The sequence below is a fragment of the Rhinolophus sinicus genome, linkage group LG10 (genome assembly GCF_036562045.2).
Source record: "Rhinolophus sinicus isolate RSC01 linkage group LG10, ASM3656204v1, whole genome shotgun sequence".
In the NCBI taxonomy this organism is placed as follows: Eukaryota; Metazoa; Chordata; class Mammalia; order Chiroptera; family Rhinolophidae; genus Rhinolophus; species Rhinolophus sinicus.
The window spans coordinates 42,226,478-42,248,812 of record NC_133759.1 but is presented as its reverse complement, the minus strand read 5'-3'; the positions used below and the strand labels follow the sequence as shown (position 1 = coordinate 42,248,812).

At 46.2% G+C, this 22,335-nt stretch overlaps 1 protein-coding gene across 1 annotated transcript in view; it reads left to right on the top strand.

Moving 5' to 3' along the window:
* HRH1 (histamine receptor H1) overlaps positions 1-22,335 on the top strand; it is an 86,155-nt gene that overhangs the window by 901 nt on the left and 62,919 nt on the right. The gene's annotated exons all lie outside the window — the stretch shown is intronic.

The window sequence follows — 22,335 nt, the reverse complement described above, 5'->3', positions numbered from 1 at the left end:
TGGGTTGGCCAAGGGTGCACGCCCAGCGCAGCTACCCCTGGGCTCCGACGCGGACAGGGTGAATCTCCAGCTCTTCCAGAGCTGCCCCGGATTCGGCTCAGAGTTGAATGCTAACTGTAGTCCAAGCCCATCGGTTGAGTGCATTGTTAGTGTCAGGTGCTGAGTATCCATGATCTCTTTCAATTCTCCCTGTCATTTGATGAAACGAGGTATTATTGTACCCATTTCACAGAGAAGGAAACTGAGGACCAGAGAAAGTTGTGCTCAGCAGCACCAGCGAATCAAGGAGAGAGCCAAGGTTTTGAGCCGGACGGAGTCCGCCTGACCCAAACTACTTCACCATTTGCGGGCGAGCCCCAGGTTCAGCATTACCCGGGGTTGGGTGTGGGAAGCATCAAGACCACGGCCCATGGTCTCCAGCAGCCTGGCTACAAGCCCAGGTGACACAGTGGACCACGTCCTCCTCATTGGTCCATGGGGAGGACCTTTTGAAAAAATAGATGACCATTACTGCCAGGGAGTCGATTTTGGTGGCAGAAGCACATCCGGGCTGCTCTTTCAGGGCAAGGGTGAGAAGGCACTAAATTCTGGAAGTTGCTCTCCGTTTTTCTGGAAGGACCCTAGGAAGTCAGGAGCTGTAGGTGGAGCACAGCAGTTTTTCACAGAAGCCACTTTCCCTCTCTTGGTGATTACCCCTTTTGTCCCCCCACCCCACCCCAAGAAGAAGACCCCACCTGGAATCTCTGAGTCTCTCTGAGGTGTTCGCTCTGCCTGGGAACTGGTAGCTCAGAGGTGCTCCAGGCAGGGTCCCTGTCCTCCGGCAGGGGGCTCCCAACTCAGACCCGGAGCCAGACGTGAGGGGACAACATTAGGAGTAGTGTGATCAATGTCCCCTGGAGGGAATGTGCTTGGGGAACTCATTCCGTGATGAGAGGTAGGTCCCTGTGACTTGAGCACTGATGGGGTACATCTCCAGTGCATGAAGGAGAGGGGAGTTGGGGGTCAGATAGGGAGGGACTTGAATCCCCCAATCTTGGCTTTTATTTTGAAGACAGCCAAGAGCCAGCAGAGACTGCAAGAGGGAGAGTGTGCGGAGAGTGTGCGGAATGATCAGAATACCATTAAATCCCATTTAGTTCTCACAGCAGCCTTGCAAGGTAGGCACTATTATGACTAGCCTCACTGGACAGGTAGTCTGTGAGGCTCAGTGAAGTCAAGGAACTTGCATGAGGTTGCCCAGCTGGTCTATGGCAGAGTTAGGATTTGAACACAGACCTTACCTTACTCCTTCCAGCTTATCAGTGAAAGTTGGGCTGCACATGGGACCTTAGGTCCTTCCTGCTTGTGGCTGGCAGCAGCAAAGGTGAAGAATAGAGAGATGCCAGGCATCAAGGTCCCTGATACCCCTGCACCTCTTCTCCTTTCTCTCTGATAGGTGTCCTGTCACCCACAGAAATCCCTGACACCCCCCCATGTAAATACTTTAATATCTTCAGGGCTTACTACACGTTCACAGGCAAGCTCAAGGCTGCCTAAGGCTGCTAGTTGTCTCAAGATGTATTTCCCTGGTGTTGGAAGAGTCTGTAGGGAAGCCTGGGACCATTTTCAAGTGTGACACAGAACCCTTTCAAGGTGGGAGATGGCTCTGCACTGCTGTCCATTTCAGAGCTGGGTGGAGCCTGGAGCTGCCTGCCAAGGACCCTGTAGCCCAGAGGAGTTTGGGTGATGCTGGACTGGGAGTGGTCCCTCCTGGCCCTCAGCTGAGTGTCTGAGGTGGGAAGAACTTCTTCCCCTTGGACTCTGTCAGAATTCCACGTTTGCACTTTACTTTTTCACAATTAAGAAGTGCTTGGTGGAAATGGTGTGGCCTTTCCATAGCAAAGAGGAGGCATAGCAAAGAGATCAAAAGTGTGGATTCTGGAGCTGGCTCAAGTTCCAGTGCTGTCACTTACCAGCTCTGTGGCCTTGGGCAAGTTGCTATACCTCTCTGTTCCTCAGTTCCCCATTTTTAGAATAGGAGTGTTCGTAGCACCTTTCTCGCTGGGTTGGTGAGAGAATTGTGTTCTTAAGCATGAAGCACCTAAATAGTGCCATGTAATGCATAAAAGTGCTATGTAAATGTTAGCTGTCATGAGTGTTGCTACCGCATTTCCTGAAAATAAGACATGGCCGGACCATCAGCTCTATAGTGCATCTTTTGGAGCAAAAATTAATGAGACTGGGTCTTATATTACATTATATAAGACCCAGTCTTATATTATATTACATTATATAAGACCGGGTCTTATATTAATTTTTGCTCCAAAAGACGCACTAGAGCTGATGGTCCAGTTAGGTCTTATTTTGGGGGAAACATGGTATGAAGGTCAAACAGGCTAACTTTGTCTCTTGGCTGTGGCACCTGCAAGCCTCTTGCTTTCTCCTCTTTAAAGTGAGAATGGGACTAGGGTTGGATATAAATTTGTCCCAGAAGTCTTGGTGCAGTCTCAAGCTTTAAATAGGCTAAAACCTGATGTCTCAGTACAGACTTAAACTTCTGGTGCTGTACTAGGTAGGTGCTCAGGCAACGCTGGGCATTACCATGATATCACTCTTATGGCTAAACTTACTCCATGCTGTAGCTTGAACTTTATGCTTTGGCTTTGTTCTGAGGGGCACAGATTTGGACCGTTTTCTGTCACGTGTGGGCAGGAAAAAACTCTTCCTACCTTTCAGCCTAGGTTTTCTCTTCATGGTCATTTCTCAGGTCCCCAAGGGACAAGTGTGGGCCTCTTGGTGGATATGGGATGTCAGAGGGTAGGTTTGAAGTTCATTTCATAAGGTCTACCTACAGTTCCCCTGTCCTCACCGAGACAAAGGTGTAAACAGAGTACACCTCCCCAGCTGCCTTTCAGATTGTCCTACTGACGGGATATTTTGTGCCCCTTCCAGGCAAAGTGGACACATCCAGAGTTCGGAATTTTTTTTCCCTTAAAAACAGAATGGTAGAGTAAAAAAATAATAATGCAGGGATAGAGCTCCAGCCTTGGCCCTTTGAGTTGAATGGCCTTGGACATGAGTTTCCTCATCTGCGGAGTGGCTCTTACTCGTATTTCCCAGTGTCTGTTTCTCAGGATTAATGCCAGGATGCAAAAGCAGAGAAAAGAAGGCGAGAAAGCAGATGGTATAAATGGCAAAGAATTACTTGCAATTGTAAGTAATTCTCATTAGCATTCAGACTGGGCATTAGCTGTAATTGCTCCTGATCCAAGACGTTTTATCTGAAAGATGTACCTGACAGAGGATCATTCAAGTCCTGGTCACCTGCTGCCCTCCCTTTCACAGTGACGCCGAGCATTTCTGAATTGTGGGATGTAATTATAATAAAGCTCCCGCATGTGATTTATAAATGACTCACTTCTGCCGTTAATGGTAGCAGAGGACTCGGGCGCACACTCATTGGGAACAATGCTACTGATGCCGTGGGAGGGGAGGCCAGGATGCCTCTCTTCTTTTATGCATTCATCTTCCTTGTTGTAATTCTCCAGTGATAATGCATGAGGATCACATGGGCCAGGATCGAAGCTGACAGCTCTCCATTTGTGAAGCAGCTTGGCTGGCAAGACCCATTGAAACGTGATGCTGTCAGCAGAGTAGATGTTAGAAATCATTACATTACAACAGAGAGATGGAGCAGAGGAGCTTGAGGAAAGCACTTCCAGGAGGTGTTTAGAAGCTTGGACTCTAGAAGCTTGTCCAACAGACCTGAGTTTGAATCTGGTTCTGCCTGCTTGTCAGTTGTGGTATGATTTTTGGCTACCTTCCCAACTAGATTCTTAGCCCTGATAGAGCAGGGACCATGTCGATCTCATTCACCAGGGTATTCACAGCTCCTAGCACTTAGAAGGAGCTCATGAATGTCAAATAAATAAATGACGATATGAATGACAAGTTGCTTGATTGCGCCTCAGCTTTCTCATCTGTAAAATGGGGCTAATACAGCACCTGCCTTGTAGGTTGTTGTGAGTTACCCACAGAATAAGCACCCAGTGCTGCCCCTGATGACAAATTGATGAGCAGAAGCATGGACACAGCTGGCCTAATCTGGGAGAGAAAACTTTTCCCCCACCTTCACACCAAAAAGGGGCAATAATGCTAGTCATAAGAATCCCTATATTTATATAGCACTCTATAAAGGGCTTTCATATCCATTGACTCCTAATAACTAGACAGAATGGCTATCCCTGTTTTACAGGTGAGGAAACTGAGGTTCAGAGGGGTTGGTGAAATGCCCAGAGTCACACATTTTAGAAGCGACAAGAGCTAGAATATAAGCCTAGGTTGCTCTGATCTTCTGGCTATTACTGCTGAGCTCTATTGCCCCGTAGAGGGTGGAAATATTTAGTCTTCCATGAACATGGTATCTCTTTTCGTCATTTAGGATATCTTTAACTTCTCATGGTGTATTTTCCTAATTTTCCCTTGGTGATCTTGCACATCTTTTGTTAGCTATATTCCTAGACAGTTGATAATTTGCATGCTATTATAAATTATATATATGTATTAAAGTTACGCTGATGGTAACCACTTTGAACACCTCTTGTAATTGCGGAAGTCAAATGTGACTTGTATTCATCTTTTGTTATCGGTATATATTGAGTATTACAATTTTAATACAGTTTTTTCTTTCTTAAAATGTGTATACATATTTTTGGCACCCTCTTTGTGTGTGTGTGTGTGTGTGTGTGTGTGTGTGTGTGTGTGTGTGTATAATTTGCTATGCTCTATTGGTTACTTTTTGGAAAAATAAGTTTGCAGTTTGCATATTGATTTAGTATCCAGAAATCTTGCTAAACTCTCTTATTAATTCAAAAAATGTATTTGTAGAGTTTTTTAGAAACACTGTATACAATTGTAGGAGGTACAAATAACAGTTTTGTTTCTTCTTTTCTAATCCTTTCATTCCATATATATGTGTATATATATATATATATATATATATATATATATATATATATATTCTTGCCTTACTGCTCTGGCTAAGACCTCAATACAAAAATGAATTAAAAAGGATACTGGGCATCTTGCCTTTTGCAGCTGTTAGGGAGGAGCTGTCCACATTCGACAATTAAGTGTAATGTTTACTCTAGTGTTTTGTTATATAATGTTTATCAGATTAAAGTAGTTCTTTTCTATTCCAGGTTTGCTGAGTGTTTCTTTTCTTTTTAGTCATAAATGGAAGTAGAGTTTTTAACAGATGTTTTCTCTGCATCTGCTCAGATGGTCACATGATTTTTAGTTGTCAGTCTGTTAACAGGGTGAACTGTTACTACCGTGTTTCCCCAAAAATAAGACCCAGCCAGACAGTCAGCTCTAATGCATTTTTTGGAGCAAAAATTAATATAAAACTTGGTATTTACTATATTATATTATATTATACCCGGTCTTATAGTAAAATAAGACCGTGTTTTATATATAAAAAACGCATTAGAGCTGATTGTCCAGCTAGGTTTTATTTTCAGGGAAACAGGGTACTGAGTTTTGCTTTTCTGGAATAAACTCAAGTTGGGTCATCCTGTAGCATCTTTGTTGCTGGGTTATTTCTGCTCATCTTTTTGTTTAGAATTTTAATATCATGAGTTCATGAGTGAGATCCGTTGGCCATTTTCCTTTCTGGTGTTGCCTCGTGAGACTTTGGTGTCAAGGTTATGCTGGCTTCATGAAACGAGGTGGGTAGTGTTCCCACTTCTTGGCTTCTCTAGAAGAGATTGCGCAAGCTGGGTGTTGTTCTTGTTGTGTGTTTGGTGGAACACACCAGGGAGGCGCCCAGTGGGTGGAAAATAAAGTGGGAGGTGGGGAGGGCAGCTGGATTTATCTCAGTGTAAGGAGGAACTTTCCAACCATGAAAGGCTGAGGCTGCCTCAGGCAGGAGTGGACAGGGATGGTGACCCCATCTGTCCCGAGTGCTGCAGGGAGAGCCCAGCCTTGGGTACCGGGGAGGGTTCTTCCAACCAAGCGTCACGGATGAAGGGAGCTCATCCCAGGGTGAAAGGCCAATGTCTGTGAGCACCTCTTGAGTCTCCTCCTGCTTCTAAAATTGCTGCGGCTGCCAGCAGGGTACTCACCGTAAGTACAGTGTGTGTGCCGTGAATTAGTATTCCCCGTTGCCCACAGACGGAGGGATCTGACTCCATGGACCATTCTTCTTCCAGTTGGTAGGAGAGGCTTTCCCTCTCTATGGTATCATTTGCCTGGAATCCCTGGGTTATAACCTGGAGCTACACCCCTCTTGCTGATTCCCCCATCCCCCTGGAGTAGCTACCCTGTTTCCCCGAAAATAAGACCTCACCGGACCATCGGCTCTAATGTGTCTTTTGGAGCAAAAATTAATATAAGACCTGGTCTTATTTAACTACACTATAAAACTGGGTCTTATATAACATAAGACCCGGTCTTATATTAATTTTTGTTCCGAAAGACACATTAGAGCCAGTAGTCCAGCGAGGTCTTATTTTCTCTTATTTTCGGGGAAACATGGTAGATTTGGGCAAATTTCTCAGCCGAATCTTCCCTCAATTTTCTTTAAAGTGCCAGGCACTATGCTAATTTGTATCATCTCTCTTAATCCCCCTAACAATGCTATGAGGTAGTTACTATTACCCCCATTATTCAGATTAGAAAAACAAGATTTCTAGTTGTCATTGTTTTAATGGTTTCATATTTCACACTGAATTATCACTCTCTAACCTGTTTGGGTTTGGGTGTAAGATAAAGGTCTAACTTAATTTTTTTATTCACATATTCAACCAGTTGTCCCCATCCTGTTTACTGACTCTTTCTTCCTTTCCTCACCTATGCCACCTGTATCAGACCCTAACTTACTCCCTATCTTCCAACACAGAACTGCAGCTCTGCACAACTCCAGGGGGCGCCATTCACATGGTTTTCTATGTTGGGCCTCAGGGTATGTCACCTGGAAGCCCTGTCATTGGTAGCAGGTCTCTTTCCAGGCTGTCTGTTCTAGTCTGGAACTTTCTGCTAATTCTAGTGCCGACCATCAGACAGGGTCATGGCAGGGAACGGAGGGCAGACACCAATAGGGCAGAGCACAGATGGAGGGGAGGAGAGGGGATTTGTGTGACACTGCTTTGATGATTAATCTGTATGTTGTCATAGCTGGCAAAGGCATCTGCTTTCCCCTTCTTTTTTGTTTTTTTCTTTCAAACTTTCTAGGCAATTTTCACTCAGTTTATTATTTTGGGAAAACTTCATTTATTTACTCGTTGGCGTTTCTCTGTTCCTGGAGAGAATCATCATTAAGTAAATCCACCTGCCGCCCTGTGCAGTTCCGTCTGCAGCCCACACGTGTGGTCTGGAGCATCTGCTGACGTGACTGTTGATCCTGGGCCCATAATGAAGCCGAGCTTTCTTTCCTCTGTCCAGGGCCTCTAACTGCCTAGATGGCGGCTCCAGCCCAATGGGCCTCAGATGGGCCTCTGGTTGGTCCCAGTTTCAGCCTCCCCAGAGAATGATGGTCTAGCTCTTCAAAGCACCTCCCAGATACAGGGGAACCCATGAATTCTGCATTTAAATCAGACCAACACAATCTCCTGAAAACAAGTTCATGTGAGGCAGAAAGAGACAAAGAGACAAAATGTAATTGTAGATATAAACTTAGTTATATAAATGATACTTACAAATTCAGGTTACAGTGGTGAGCAAAAGGTTCAGGGCCCGATGACGTAGGTTTCTATCTGGCTCCACCACTTTCCAGAGTGTGTCCCTGGTAAGTCATCCAACCTCGCTTTGCCTGATTCCTACAACTTTAAGGTGAGGCTAGTGACTGTAATAATTGACAGAGTATTAAATGAACCATGAAGTTCCAAAGAATTAATATTTGAAAAGAATTTACAACAGAGACTGGCCAACTCATAAGAGTTTATTAAATGAACCAATTAATAAACAAAGATATTATATAGATTTCTTTTCCCCCAAGGAATTGGGGGGCATTTTGTCATGTTCCAAAACAAATCCCATTGGGTTTTCATAATCTGAAATTGTATTAATCCGATACAAAATTTCTGACCTGCCTCGTGTGATTAGTGTTTTCTGTATAAAGATGTTTTCTCTCAAATTAGACTGGAAGCTCCTTGAGGGCATGCTGCATTCCACTTCACTGAAACTCTCCAAGGGAAGATTCTTTTAAAAAGTGCTAGAACCTAGAGGCCAGTGTGTTTGGTGGTAGTAGATGGGGTTTCTGAGTCTGGACCTGGACTCATATCCTGATGCCATCTTTGGCCTCGGAGGAAGCATTTTAACCTCCCCGGCCTCAGTTCCCTTATCTATCAAAGGAGAATAATAATAATACTCATCTCACAGCATTATTGACCGCCCGTTCCCCCAGATCTTGCAATGACTGACCCCTTCTCATCACTGAGGACTCAGCTGTCCCGTCTTTAGCGAGGCCTTCCTCCATCACCCCTGTGCAGTCACTCCGCATTGATTTTCTTCATAGCCCCACCCAATTGCCAGCTCCAAGAGTATAGGGATGTCCTCTGCCTGCATCACTGCTCTACCTGCAGTGCCTCAGCAATTAGCACCTGGCACCTAGTAGGTGTGCACTAAAAATGTATTGGATGGAGGAAGTAAGGTCACAGCTAGATCCTTAAAGACACATGCCCGGATTGTGCAAATGGCGGTGAAGACAAGATGGGGAATGTCCCTGGCACTTTGTAGCATTCACACACCTGAAAGTGCTATCAGGCATTTTGGACGTAGTAAGACACACTGAGCCAAGATGACCGCTTTTCACGATTGTATCGGGAGCTTAATAAATATTTGTCAGTCGTTTATTGATCGATTCTCACAGCATCTAGCACTGGGTTGGACCGAGGCCCTGAGAAGCTCCATTAATGAGTCAAGAATGCAGGACAGGATTTTCTCCCACTGCTCAGTCCTGTGGCGGGGTAGAAGGAGTCGATAAATAGCACTCCTTTGCCAGCCTGTGTTCTAGACCAACTGAAAATTAAGACGAAGAGCAAGGCAGCTGGAGACCAAAATGTCACTCTTATTACTGATCAGAGTGACATTGGAGCATGTGGGCTGGTGAGTGTTGAAAGCCAGAATTAGAGGGGTTTCTCTGCCTGCCCCAGTGCAGGAAGTGCTGGACCCCTGGAGGGGCAGCCCCTTCTCCTTCCTGGTAGAGAGCGGAGTCAGGCACATATTCCCTGCAAGCAGGGCTCCTCAGAGAAGCAGGAAAGGGCCTGAGTTTTACTTGCCTATGTCATTTCTCAAACTCACTCATAAATATGTGGTGCCATGCACAGGCCCAGGGGAGAACAAATGAGGAGAGGGAGAGAGGCCAGGGGTATAAAGCTAGTGAAGCTCCCATTCCATGGAAAGGAGCATGAAGGGAACAGGGCAAGAAGTCCCCTGGGGTGGGGAGGTGAGCCCAACAAAGGCAGGGAGATCTAGAGGCCTCATGGTGCCTGATTATTCTGTGTACCAGCAGAGTACGAATGAGTTCTGACTTTCTGATCCCTCCCGTCCTGCTGACCAAGGAAAGGAACTTCCTGGCCAAGGCTTTCCATTCATTACGTCACCTCATCTTCCGGGCAGCCCTGTGAGATAATAGTATGCCCATTTGATGGATAAGAAAACTGAAGCTGGAGCTATTGATGAAATTATGCTAGAGTGGAAGTGAGGAGACGCATGTAGAGGCCGTTGCAGTCGTCCAGTGAGAGAGGGGAGTGGTATCGATGGAGAGAAATGGACAGACCGAGCCTGTGTCAGAGAAGAGGCCTTAGGATCGATAGGTGGGAGAGTGTGATGAGACTGAGTGGGGCATTACTGGGGGACAGTGCTAAAGCTGTGCTGTTGGGTAACTTGTAGGGGTTTGGTTTGGTTTGGTTTGCACTTCGGGTGGAATAGATGTGACCCTCCTGAGCGACAATTATGCAAAGAATTAAGAATTCCACAGGCGCCACGTGCACAACCCAGCGGAACTGAAACTGGTGATCACTCACTCTTAATTGGAAGTGCGAGTTGGAGCATGCTCAGAGAGAATGAAAGCATGCAGGGCTGAGGTGGGGGGGCTGAAGGGAAACGGTACTGGGATCTGTAAGACCTCGTGTAAGGAAGGGGGTCTGGAGACAGCCCCTCCCCCATTTCCTTCTTCCCTTAGAGGTAGCAGTTGCTACACCCCAGGCTTTGCCATGTTCCCAGAGCTCAGCGCCCAAATTGTCCCTATCCCAGCCTGAACTTAGGCCCTACCATCCCCTCCCAGGACCCCTAACACAGCTTCCTGCCCCCAGGAATCCTCTGATGTCCCCAGGATGGAATCTGATCATGTCACTTCTCTGCTCAAAATCCAGTGGCGTTCTCTGCAGCCATTAAGTAGAATGAAACCTGAGTTGCACCACCTGCAAAGATGTCTCAGACAAATGTATTGTTAAGTAAAAAAAGAAGGTGGCAGATACTGACAGCAGAAGACAGGAGAGGGCAGTGGTCAAATCATGGGCTCTGGGGCCACACTGGGTTTGAATCCCAGACCTGCCTCTTAGTAGCTGTCTGACTAGGAGCAGATCTTAACTTCTCTGTGGCTCAGATTCCTCATCTGAATCAGGGGGATCGGGTTGTGAGGACTAAAAAGGCAGTAATAGATCTGACGTGCTTAGTCCAGTGCTTGGCTCCTAGTACCACTCAATAAATGCCAGCTCTTATTATGGCCATGTCAATGGCCATAATTATATATGTTCACATACATTTACATACACCTCTCTCCCTTTTCACCTCATTCTTCAGGACTCAGATTAGAAGTCTCCTCTTCCAGGAAGCCTTCCCTGAACATACCTCACCAAAATTGGGTCAGGACCCTTCTAGGGACTCACAGCATCCCCTGGACTTGCATCTACCACACACATATTACTCCTTATTGTAACCATCTGTCTCCCCGCGGCAGCTTAAGTACATGGCCTGTGGCTTCCCCGATTATATCCCTGGTACCCATCACAGTGCTAGGGACATAGTAAGCCTCAGGAAATTCTTGTGGAGTGAATGAATGAGTGAGTGTGAGCAGGGCTTTGAAACATACGTTTTCAATGGCTAGAGCTATGGAGGAAGGACTTTCCAGGAGGGGGAAACAGCATAAGCAAAGGCATAGAGGTGGAAAGGAACATGCTTCAGGAAGAGCAAGTGGTCTGCTCAGGTATTATTTTGTTAGAAGTCACAGAGTGTGGCAGATGACATGATACTATGTATGGAAAACCCTAAAGACGCCACCAAAATAATTATTAGAACAAGTATATGAAGTCAGTCAAGTTGCAGGATACAAAATTAATATACAGAAATCTATTGCATTTGTATATACTAATAATGAACTATCAAAGGGAGAAATTAAGAAATCATTCATAATTGCATCAAAAAGAATAAAATACCTCGGAATAAATTGCATCAAAAAGAATAAAACACCTCGAAATAAAATGCCACGAAATAAAAATACCTCGAAATAAATAAAAAGGAGGTAAAAGACCTGGACTATGAAAACCGTAAGACATTGAAAAAAGAAATTGAAGAGGACACAAATAAATGAAAGGATGTTCTGTGCTCATGGATTAGAAGGCGAATATTGTTAAAATGTCCACACTATCCAAAGAAATCTACATATTCAATGGAAACCCGGTCAAAATACCAATGGCATTCTTTTCAGAATTAGAACAAACAATCCTAAAATATATATGGAATCCAAAAGACCCCAAATAGCCACAGCATCTTGAGAAAGAAGAACAAAGTTGAAAGTATCACGCTCCCTGATTTCAAACTACACTATAACGTTACAACTACCAAAATAGTCTGGTACTGCCATAAACTAGATACATAGATCAATGGAACAGAATTGAAAGCCCAGAAATAATCCCTCACTTATATGGTCAATTAATCTTTAGCAAAGGAGACAAGAACATACAATAGGGAAATGACAGTCTCTTCAACAAATGATTTTGGGGGAAATGGATGAATACATGCCAAAAAAAAAGAAACTGGATCACTTTCTTACACTGTATACAAAGATTAACTCAAAATGGATTATAATGTTAGGGCTAAAATGTAAGACCTGAATCCATAAAGCTCCTAGAAGAAAACATAAGCAATAAACTCTTTGACATTCGTCTTCACACTATGTTCTTGAACATGTCTCCTTGGGCAAGGGCAACAAAAGAAAAAATAAACAAATGAGACAACATCACACTAAAAAGCTTCTGCACAGAGAAGGAAGCCATTAACAAAACAAAAAGACAACCTACTGAATGGGAGAAGATACTTGCAAATTATGTATTCAATAAGGGGTTAACATGTAAAATATTTAAAGAACTCACGCAACTTGACATAAAAAAATTATAATTTAAAAATGTGCAGAGGTTATTCCTGAATAGATATTTTTCTAAAGAAGATGTACAGATGGTCAACAGGTATGTGAAAAGTTGCTCAGCATCACTAATCATCAGGGAAATGCAAATCAAAACCCCAGTGAGATATCATCTCACACCTGTCAGAATGGCTATCACCAACAAGTCAACAAATAACAAGTGTTGGCGAGGATGTGGAGAAAAGGGAACCTTCATGCACTGTTGGTGGGATTGTAAATTGGTGCAGCCACTATAGAAAACAGTATAGAAGTTCCTCAAGACATTAAAAATAGAACTGTCATATGATCCAGAAATTCTGCTTCTGGGTATTTATCTGAAGAAAACACTAATTCGAAAAGATGTATTCACCCCTATGTCCATTGCAGTGTTACTAGTAATAGCCAAATACAGAAGCAACCGTGGTGTCCATCAATAGATGGATGGATAAAGAAGATGTGGCACACATACACAATGGAATATTACTCAGCAATAAAAAAAATGAAATCTTACCACTTGTGACAACATGGATGGACCTAGAGGGTATTATGCTAAGTGAAATAAGACAGAGAAAGGCAAATACCATGTGATCTCACTTATATGTGGAATCTAAAACAAACAAATAAAACAGAAACAGACTCTTAAATACAGAGAACGAACTAATGGTTGCCAGAGGGGATGGGAGGATGGATGAAAAAGGAGAAGGGGAGTAAGACGTACAGATTTCCATTTATAAAATATGTATGTCACGGGGAGGTAGTGTACAGCACAGGGAGTATAGTCAATAATATCCTAATAACTTTGCACAGTGACAGATGGTTTCTAGATTTATTGTGGTGATCACATCATGAGGGATATAAATGTCGAATCACTGTGTTGGACACTGACACTAATCTAATATTGTATGCCAACTATATTTCAATTTGAAAAAGTCACAGAGTGTGATCAGGGATGGTAACAGATAGTGACACGGTCGGTCAATGGGGGAGGGGGCATAAAGAATGTTCCGTGTAAAGAAAAGTAGATGTAATGAGGTGGCATAGAGAGGAAAGGGATGTATTGAGAGGCATCATCCCCCTTTTTCATTTATACCCTGATCCCCAGGCTGGTTTAGGTGCTTCTCTGACACCATGTATCAAAATGTAAAATAAATACCCGTTTTACCTGTATCTGTCTATCACCAGACTGGAAACTCCTCGAGAGATGGAAATTTATGCTGTTTTTCTTAAACTCTCCTTGCCCACTAAGATAAGCATTTTCATCCTCCATCCACACCTGCTTTCCTCTGCCACAAAGAGCTACAGAAATAGATTGTGTTGTGCATTCTGATGTCTGGGTCTTAGAAGAAGTCCCTCCGATTCTTGTGGGAGTCCAGGATTTATAGCTTCTCCACTCAATCAAACGCTTGCATGTGAGTCTACTTCCTTCATGGAGTTCTTTTAGTCCAGCTGGAAACAGGAACAGCTGTGCAGTTTATTCCTGGGTCAGAGGCTGACATTGGCCTTCTGACCAGTGGCCGGCAGAAGAAAAAGTTCTCATGTTCTTGGAGCTGAATGGAATCCTTGCTAAACCCCAACAGGCAGCACCCAGGCCAGCAGCAGAGGCAGAGGAAGGGAAAGGTACAGTCGGAGTCTGTTCACAGGGCTTGTGTTCCCACCGTGTGCTGGGGATGCTGCAGGGGACAGATAGACACAGCCATACCTTTACAGGGTAGTGGAGAAAGCAGATGCTGGACAAGTAACAAGAGAGCAGGATGTGATGACCTCAGATGGGGAAGCACAGTGCTAAGGGAGGCTCAGAGAGGCTGTGACTGGCCCAAAGTCATACAGCTAGTTTAGCAACTGGAGTTTGAACTGGACTGCTCTGATCCCTTCCCCGTGGGCTATGAAGCCCCTTAGGGTATGATGCTAATTGCTTGAAACATTTTTGGAAATTGCTCAGCATCATGCAAAGCTTCCGATTGTTCACTTGGTGCCTCAGGTTGCATGTGTCCATTCATTCTCTCCTCCTGTAAATATATAAAGTGGGTGTTTCTAGGTGGTAGGCACTATACCCTTTTTCTTGAGTTCCAGACTAGATAGCAGGAATAAATCACACAAGCAAGCTTTGAGTTTTTGATGTTGAGTGCTTGCTGATACCCATTTTGTTGTTTTCTCTCTGTTAGAAGAAAACTCAAGTGAACGTTTGGCTGTGCGGATTGAAGTGGAAAGCTTGAGTGAGTTACATGGATTTGGGCACCCCAGGTTTGGAGCTGACAGGGGGACAGGTTGCCCCATCAGCATCGAGTTCTGTAATGGCAAGCACATCATACCCATTCTGGACACTAAGGGCTTTCTCTGCATTCTTAGTCACTAAGGGAAACCAAGCATTTTTCTGATGAATGCATTTTACTCCCTTTCATCTCAGACACAGAGCTGTGTGTCTACCCACACACTAAATGTTATTTTGAAAACGCTGAGGTTGGGAGCCGTTCCCAACTTCTCGGCTTATTGGTTCACAGTGTTGCCCTCATACACCTTGTTAACGCCGCCTGGCACAAGGCGTGGTAATGAGGGCACGCATTGAGCATCTGTTGTGTGTGGGACATGGCTTTCTTTTTGTTATCTCACTTGGCCCTCTAAAGAGCCTGGAGAGGCTGGACTGTAGTCCTGTCTTAGAGACGAGGAGCCCAGGGTCACGCACTAAAAAGTGGCGGAACCAGGGTGCAAAGCCAGGTCTGACTCCCAGCCTTGTGCTCTTTACCACATTTGTGTAGGGAAAGTTAGAGCTTCGAGAAACTTTGAAAGATAATGGAGGCAGGGCTCTCCTTCGGGAGAGAAACAGGCAGCGCCCAGGGGCCGACAGAGGGAGGGTGACTTGTCCAGGCTCACACGTCCTGTGATGGTAGAGCTGGCTTTAGAACCCGGCTCCTGACCTCTGCGGACACCGCTGCTGGCTTCGGGCAGACTGCTCTCTTTCTGAGGCTTACCACGTCCCATCTAGACTCATCCAGACGTTTGTTCATAGGCTCTTTGCACACTGGCCCTGGGTGCCTTTCACATACGTGCGTCTCACTCACCCCAGACTCTCCACGTGCCCCGCCCATGCTGGACAACGCATCCTTCCCCAGACCTGCCTCGTGCTTCCTCATCACCATGTCTTAGCTGGCAACATACCCTCCTGCTCCTCTGCCCACTCAAACCCTACGTCCCTGCTGAATTGTACACTTAACAAGAGAGTTTTGTTCCGGTGTGTGAGAGTGTGTGTGCGTGCACATGTGTGTGTGTGTGTGTGAAAATATACGTCAGAAAATGAGTGACTCTTACAGTATGTAAATTGTATCTCAATATAGCTGTTTAAAAAAGAAAGGAGAGGGGCCCCGGGGATGCCCGTTCCAAGTTCTCCCTTCCGTGGTGCCTCTTCCAGGAAGGCTTCCTGGCAGCAGGTTGCTTGGGGCTGCAGCGTCTAGAGACTGGCACGCATTAGCCTTGATTAATGGGGATTGATGTCTGGATATATGGGGATGTAAGAAGACAGAAAACAGTGTCACCACCATAGCGCCAGGCCCTATGGGGAACTGGGCCATCATTTGAATCCATTGGCGATGCATTAGCCTGTCTTTCCTGCAGCAGTGACCTCTGCGTCCCACTCTACTGCTGGGATGACAGACCTCTGCTGTGGCTGTTTCTGCTCAGACCAACTGACTCTTCCCTATTCCATGCTCTACCTTTCACTCATTCAACAAACACTTATTGAGAACCTACTGTGTGGCGGGCCTCCTCTAGGCACTTGGGATACTCTTTAGAACAAGGCAGAAAACACTCAGGTGGAGCCTATATTCTACCTCCTGGCTTCTGCTGGTCTATGACATCTTTTGTCTTGTGGCTTCTCCTGGCCCGTGACACCTTTGTCCCATGACTTATGTGGCCCATGCCATCTGTTGTCCCATGGCTTCTGCTGGCCTGTGACATTTGTTGTTCCCTGGCTTCTGGTTGCCCATGATATTTGTTGTCTTGTGGCTTCTGTTGTCCCCGGGTAATGGATGCCCACGACGTCGGTTGTCCCATGTCTTGTGCTGGCCCCTGCCATCTTTTGTTCCATGATATCTGTGGCCTTCTGACTTCTGTAGCTGCATGGCATTTGATTTCTGCCCCATCCCTACCAACTTCTGTTTCTCTTTATGTTTCACATTCAACCTATCAAGAGGGAATCCTATTATTTCAGTTATCCAGTATCCAGTTGTCAAGAAATTCTGCCCTAGGCCACCCCATAGATAACCCATGAATGACTGTCAAGACTGGTCTGGGTGCTGAGATACAGGGATGAACACGATGGAAGGAAGGTCCTGCCTTCCTCGAGCTTATGCTCTAGTGGAGGGCCAGGCAAGAAATAAATCAGCAAATGAATGTAAAATGCAGTGTTGGAGAACAGTAAGTGATAAGCAGGGTGGGAGAATTGGAGGGTCCTTATATGTAGGGTGGGAGGGGCGGCATTGGAATCAATGAGGAATGAAGCACGCTCATATCTGAGAAGAAAGCATTCTGGGCAGAGGGAACGGCAAGGCCCTGCCCTGGAGGTGGTTTGGAATGTTCTAGAAAGAGCAAGAAGGCTGGAGTGGTTGGAGCAGAGCAAGCAAGGGCGAGTGTAGGGGTCAGATGAGGATGGGGTCAGAGAGGTCACAGGGGCAGACATGCAGGGTCCTGTTAGCCATTGTGAGGATATGGCTTTTGTTTAGAAGACATGAGAACCACTAGAGAGCTTTGAGCCTCCAATGACACAATCAGATGTGGGATGGACAGCATGGCCTTGGCTGCTGTGTGGTCGATACCCTGAAGGAAGGGAAGAGTAGTGGCAGAGCGACTCCGTGGGAGTCTAACGCTGTCATTCAGGCAAGGACAGTGGTGGCCTATACCGGTATGACGCGGATGTGATGACAAGTGATCAGCTTCCAGGTCTGCTTTGAAGGCAGAACGGAGAATAATGGATGTCTTTCTGATACACTTTCCCCAGTCACCCAGGCAGGCACGAACACTGTCTCCTTTCAGCTCCTGTGGTACTCACCTTGGGTGCCACTGCTGGATTTCCTGATCTGTAACTAGAGGAGAATAACCATGTCTCCCTCCCTCCCGGTGTCATTGTGAGCATGCAGGGCCCTAGTGGGGCTCCTGCCATGAAGGGGGTGCCCAGCAAATGAGAGCTGTTATTGTTAGGAACATGGGGTGGGAGCAGCATGCAAGAAATGCCTCTGGGCCAGACTTCTCTCATGGGGTTTGGGCAACCCTGGCTCCGCTCCATCCCGGAACCCTGGGATTGGGTTCTCTCCAGTTGGAAATGGAGGAGCAGACCCCTTTACTGAACTCCAACTAGGATCCTGGGGCTTTCCCCAATGAATTGTAGGCGTCACAGCCCTTGGGGCAATGGCACACACCAACCCCATTCTGTAGAATCTCAGAGAGGTGAAGGGATTCACTCAAGAGCCCATGGCAAGTGGCAGTGCTTGGGCCTGAACGACTGACCCTTGGCCAAGAGGTAAGGTAGTATAATGATTAAAGGCCTGGTCTTGGGGCCCATGGAAATCAAGTTTGAATCCTGGCTCTGCCACTGTCGGGCTGTATGACCCTGGCAATGTCCCTTCCCCTCTCTGTGCCTCAGTCTCCTTATCTGTAAAATGGGGCAATAATGGGTTCCTCGCCTGGTGGGGTAAGGAGTAAGGGAGGTGATGGATGTGAAGTCTTGAACAGGACCCACCCACGTGGGCACGCAACAGATGAGAGAGCTCACTTCCCTCACCCCAGGCCTATTGTCTCTGTGACTCCTGCCTGGCGTCTCTGCCAGCATTTTGAAGTAGATACCTCATTGCCAGACGCTGTCATGGAAACCAAGAGATGGGGGAATAGGAGAGGCCCAGAGGAGGTATGGGGGAGGGGACATCATTCCCTTGCTCACCCTGCGGCCCACCTCAGCCAGCTCATTATAGCAGTGATGGCTCAGAGGAACAGAGTGGGGCTGGGAAACTAGGACAAGGTGGAGGAGGTGGAGACAAAGGCCTGCTGGGCACAACTGGAGGCTGCGTTCCTGTACCAAGTGGGGGGATACAGGGCACCACCTGTGGGGCCACTGGCAGCCACCTCCCATGTTCCCCAAAGCTTGAGCAGGCTGGAGCCAGGATGTGACTCATTCTGGAATCACTTGTTCAGCTGCTGTTCTTTCTGTCCTCTCCAAGAGGCAGTACACTGAAGAGTGAAACAACCTTTGAAACAATCTTCCCACCCCACTTCTGTCAAGTCAGAGCCGATGACCCTTCTGGCTGTTTCTCTGAATTGATAGCAAAATGAGTTGCTCACTGTTTTGCAAGCAAGAACAGTTCTGTTTGGGGACCTGGTCCTCTATTCAGGTGTCCGTCAATAATTAGCTCCCTTTTGACACCCTGTCATCAAAAGAGGGTCCCCTTCCCCCTTCGGCACACCCCAGCCCCCTGGGACTCCATCCCACTACTCTAACTGCCTCCTGTTCCCCCAACATGTGAGCATCCCCTCCTACAGGTAAAATACAGGCTTCAAGCTTTGCAGATTTGGGGAGGAACTCAGCCGAGGTCCCCTGGGCTCGGGGTCGCACAGAGCCGTGCTGAAATCCCCTCTGGCTCTGCCACTTATACACTGTGTGACTGGTCCGTGGCCCCTGTGAGTCTCAGTTTTCTTATCTGTTCAAGGCAGAACTGCCTCACAAGATGCAGTGAGTTAACCCAGGTAAAGCACCTACCAACTGCATTACTGTCGTTACTTCACACCTTTCTTAAAATTCAGGAACAAAAAAGAGAGCAAACACACACACACACACACACACACACACACACACTTTGTTTATAACATTAAATCATTTCTCTTGAGGTGGAAAGAATCTGCTAAACTCTTTCTTTGTAGAAGATGTTGCCAGCTCTGGATCAGTTTGTCAAACATTTAGCATGCACCTACTGTGTGCTAGGCACTGGGGGGTGGGGGGAGACAGGGAGGGGCAAGGCAAGATCTGCGCTTTTGACCTCACAGCCTCGGAGGGGAGGCAGACCTAGACTCAGGCAGATATGTGTTATGGTCTAGATGCGCACAGAGTGATGTGTGTGCAGAATCTCAGGTAGAAGGAGGGGGTGGTTATCTCAGCCTGGGTGTGTGCCAGCAGAGTTTTGAAAAATGAGTAGGACTTAATTCAGCAAAATAATGTGAGATGGGCTTTCCAGGCAGAAGGTATAACCTAAGCAGAGCAAAATAGCATCCAAAATAGCATATATGTGCAGGAAAGTGTACGGAGTTAGGTTTTGCCAGAGCATGAAATAAAACCTAAGGGTGGGCATGATGGGAGATGGACACACCTATGATAAGCAGCCTCCCTGTCTTGGCCTTGCCTGGAACCTTTTAATTGCAATGAGTGCAAGTTTCAGAGTCCGCAGAAGACCGAGGGGCGTGGAAGGGTCTTGACTGCCCGTTTGTTGTCTGGAACCTGCTCTTCCCCGACTGGTTCTAGGCCTAGCAGCACAGACCTCACCTGGGAGCTTGTTGAGGATGCAGACTCCCAGGCCTCACCTCAGACCTGCAGAATCACATCTGCATTTCAACAAAGAGACACGTATGCACAATACAGATTGAGGCACACGCAATGCCAGGAAGCATTCAAACGTCTCTACTCTGCTGCCAGCCCCCTGGCAGAGGCGGGACTTTTTGCTCCTCAAGCAGTCCGGGACCCCTGAAAAGACGTGTGTCGTTGCTCTTAGAGGAGGACGAGGAGGGGATTGCTCCAACTCTGGGCTGGTTCTAAAAGGGGAGATGTCTGAGTCCTCTTTATTACCTCCCTGGGGCTCTTGCCTGGTCTGAAGCACATCTACACACAACTCTCTTACTTAATGGGTAAGGGAAAAGCTCTCCTCTGTTCCTTGTTATAAACAGTCTTTAAATAAAAGAGATTTGGGCAAGAGATTTGGCAGGTGCTACATGACTCCTCCTGAGAGATGGTTTATCTTCAAGGACAGGGCATCCAGACCTTGTGTGTGTCACTTCCTTAACAGCCCCCATTTCTCATCTCGTGTTCTTTGGAGAAAGGAAACATGACTACAAAGTCTCCCCCCAATTCCAAGGGCCATGAAAATCAGGCCAAGCAATTTGGACTTCTGTTAGGGATACTCGGGAGCCATTGAGGAGTTCTAAGGAAGGGCGTGGCAAGTTGAATGTTGCTGGTTGAAAGACTACTCTGCCAGCAGTGAGGAAGGGGCAAGAAGGTCTGGAGTGAGAAAGAGGGCCCCACGTGAGAAAGACAAGGCCTGGGTCTGACCAGTTTGGTCACACAGCATCAGCTCTCAGAGGGTCCATACTTCCTCCTGCTAAGCAGGCAGTGGTTTAAGGATTCTGAGTTCATAACCGGTCTAGTCTGCTGGGGACTCAAGCAGCAGTTAAGTTTGAAGCAGCAACTTAGCACTGGCTGAGAATAAAATTTGGAACCCTCTGCAGGTCATATGTAGCCAATGAGATCATGTGTTTAGACCTGAACAGTTCAGGAGTTGCCAGCTGGAATCTCGGCCTCGCCTGGGAACCCCTCCTGATTCTCATACCAGCCTCTGGGTGAACACGGAAGGGCCTTATGCGGGACTCAGGACCTCAAGGCTCCCTGAGATGGGGGAAGAAGAAAGAGAAGCAGAGTCCCAGAAGTCCTTTTGTGGCTTTTGGTGAACCACAAGAAACAAACTAGAGCAGTATTTCCCCAAGTTGCTCTGTGGAATCTCAGATGCAAGGAAGTTCCGTGGCTGAATAAGTTTGGAAATGTTTTGTATCATATTTACAATATCCAGTAAAGTGTGGAGACTTCGGGTCGGATAGAACCTGGTTTTGAATCTCAGCTTCATTATTTAGTGTGTGACCTTGGGCCATGAACTTCACTTCTTGGGTTCATTCAGTCTCCTTGTCTACAAAATGGGAATAATGATGACATAATGATGAATAACGATGACATAAAGTTATTATGAGGATTCAAGAGACAACGCATAGCACATGTCTTGCACATGAGGAAACACTAAATAATCATTATATTTTTAATATTAAATTATTAGTTATAAACATTTATTTTAAATATATAAATTATTGTCTTATTATTTTACCTTAAAGGCTCTCAGAAGTCCTGCAGTAAAATCTGCTTCACTTTGCTTAACCCAGTGTTTCTGCAATTTATTTGATCTTGGAGTCTCCCTTTTCACATAACATACAGGACTTTCCTAAGGAATTCATGTTCTGTGAAACTCTGGGAAATACTGAGTTTTGTGTTTTGGGAATAGTATACGGAATCCAGTGTCTCTGAACCAGGATCCAGTCTAAACATGGATCCTTCTGGGTATGAAGAATTGTGTTTCATCCTCATTTCCTCCTCTATCTCCTCTTTCCCCCAAGACCATCACATGCTAGATTGTTGGGCTAGAAGCAGCCGGTGAGACTGGAGAGATAGCCCAAGCCTTGGAAAACTGCTACTCATCCTTCAATACCTCATTCCAATGTTCATTATTCTCAGTCCTCCCTCTTGTTCAGGCAGAAGAAGTTGGCCATTCTCACATGAGAAGGCCCATGTTCCCTAGTGTAAACCTGACACTCAACATGTACTACATTGAACCCCAGATTGAACCATAATTATGGTATGTGACTGTCTCCTGCCTGCTAGACTATGAACTTCTTCAGGGCGGGCGTCATGTGTGTCATCGCTGAACTCAGATAGCACTTGATCAAGACTGGGTTTCATTCATCATCTTCTAGGGATTCCTAATGACTCAGCCAAAGAGAGGAGGCGTGAAGACAGCTCTGGGTCTTCTCAGGCGGGGAGTGGCCTCTCAGCTCTGACAACTTTGCTGGTTCCCATTGCCTTGGGGGAAAGAGTCAGTTCTCTCAGATTGCCAAATGCATGATTCAAGACCTTCCTGGGGTCCGTGAGGGCAGAGGCCCAGGAAGCAGGAGTT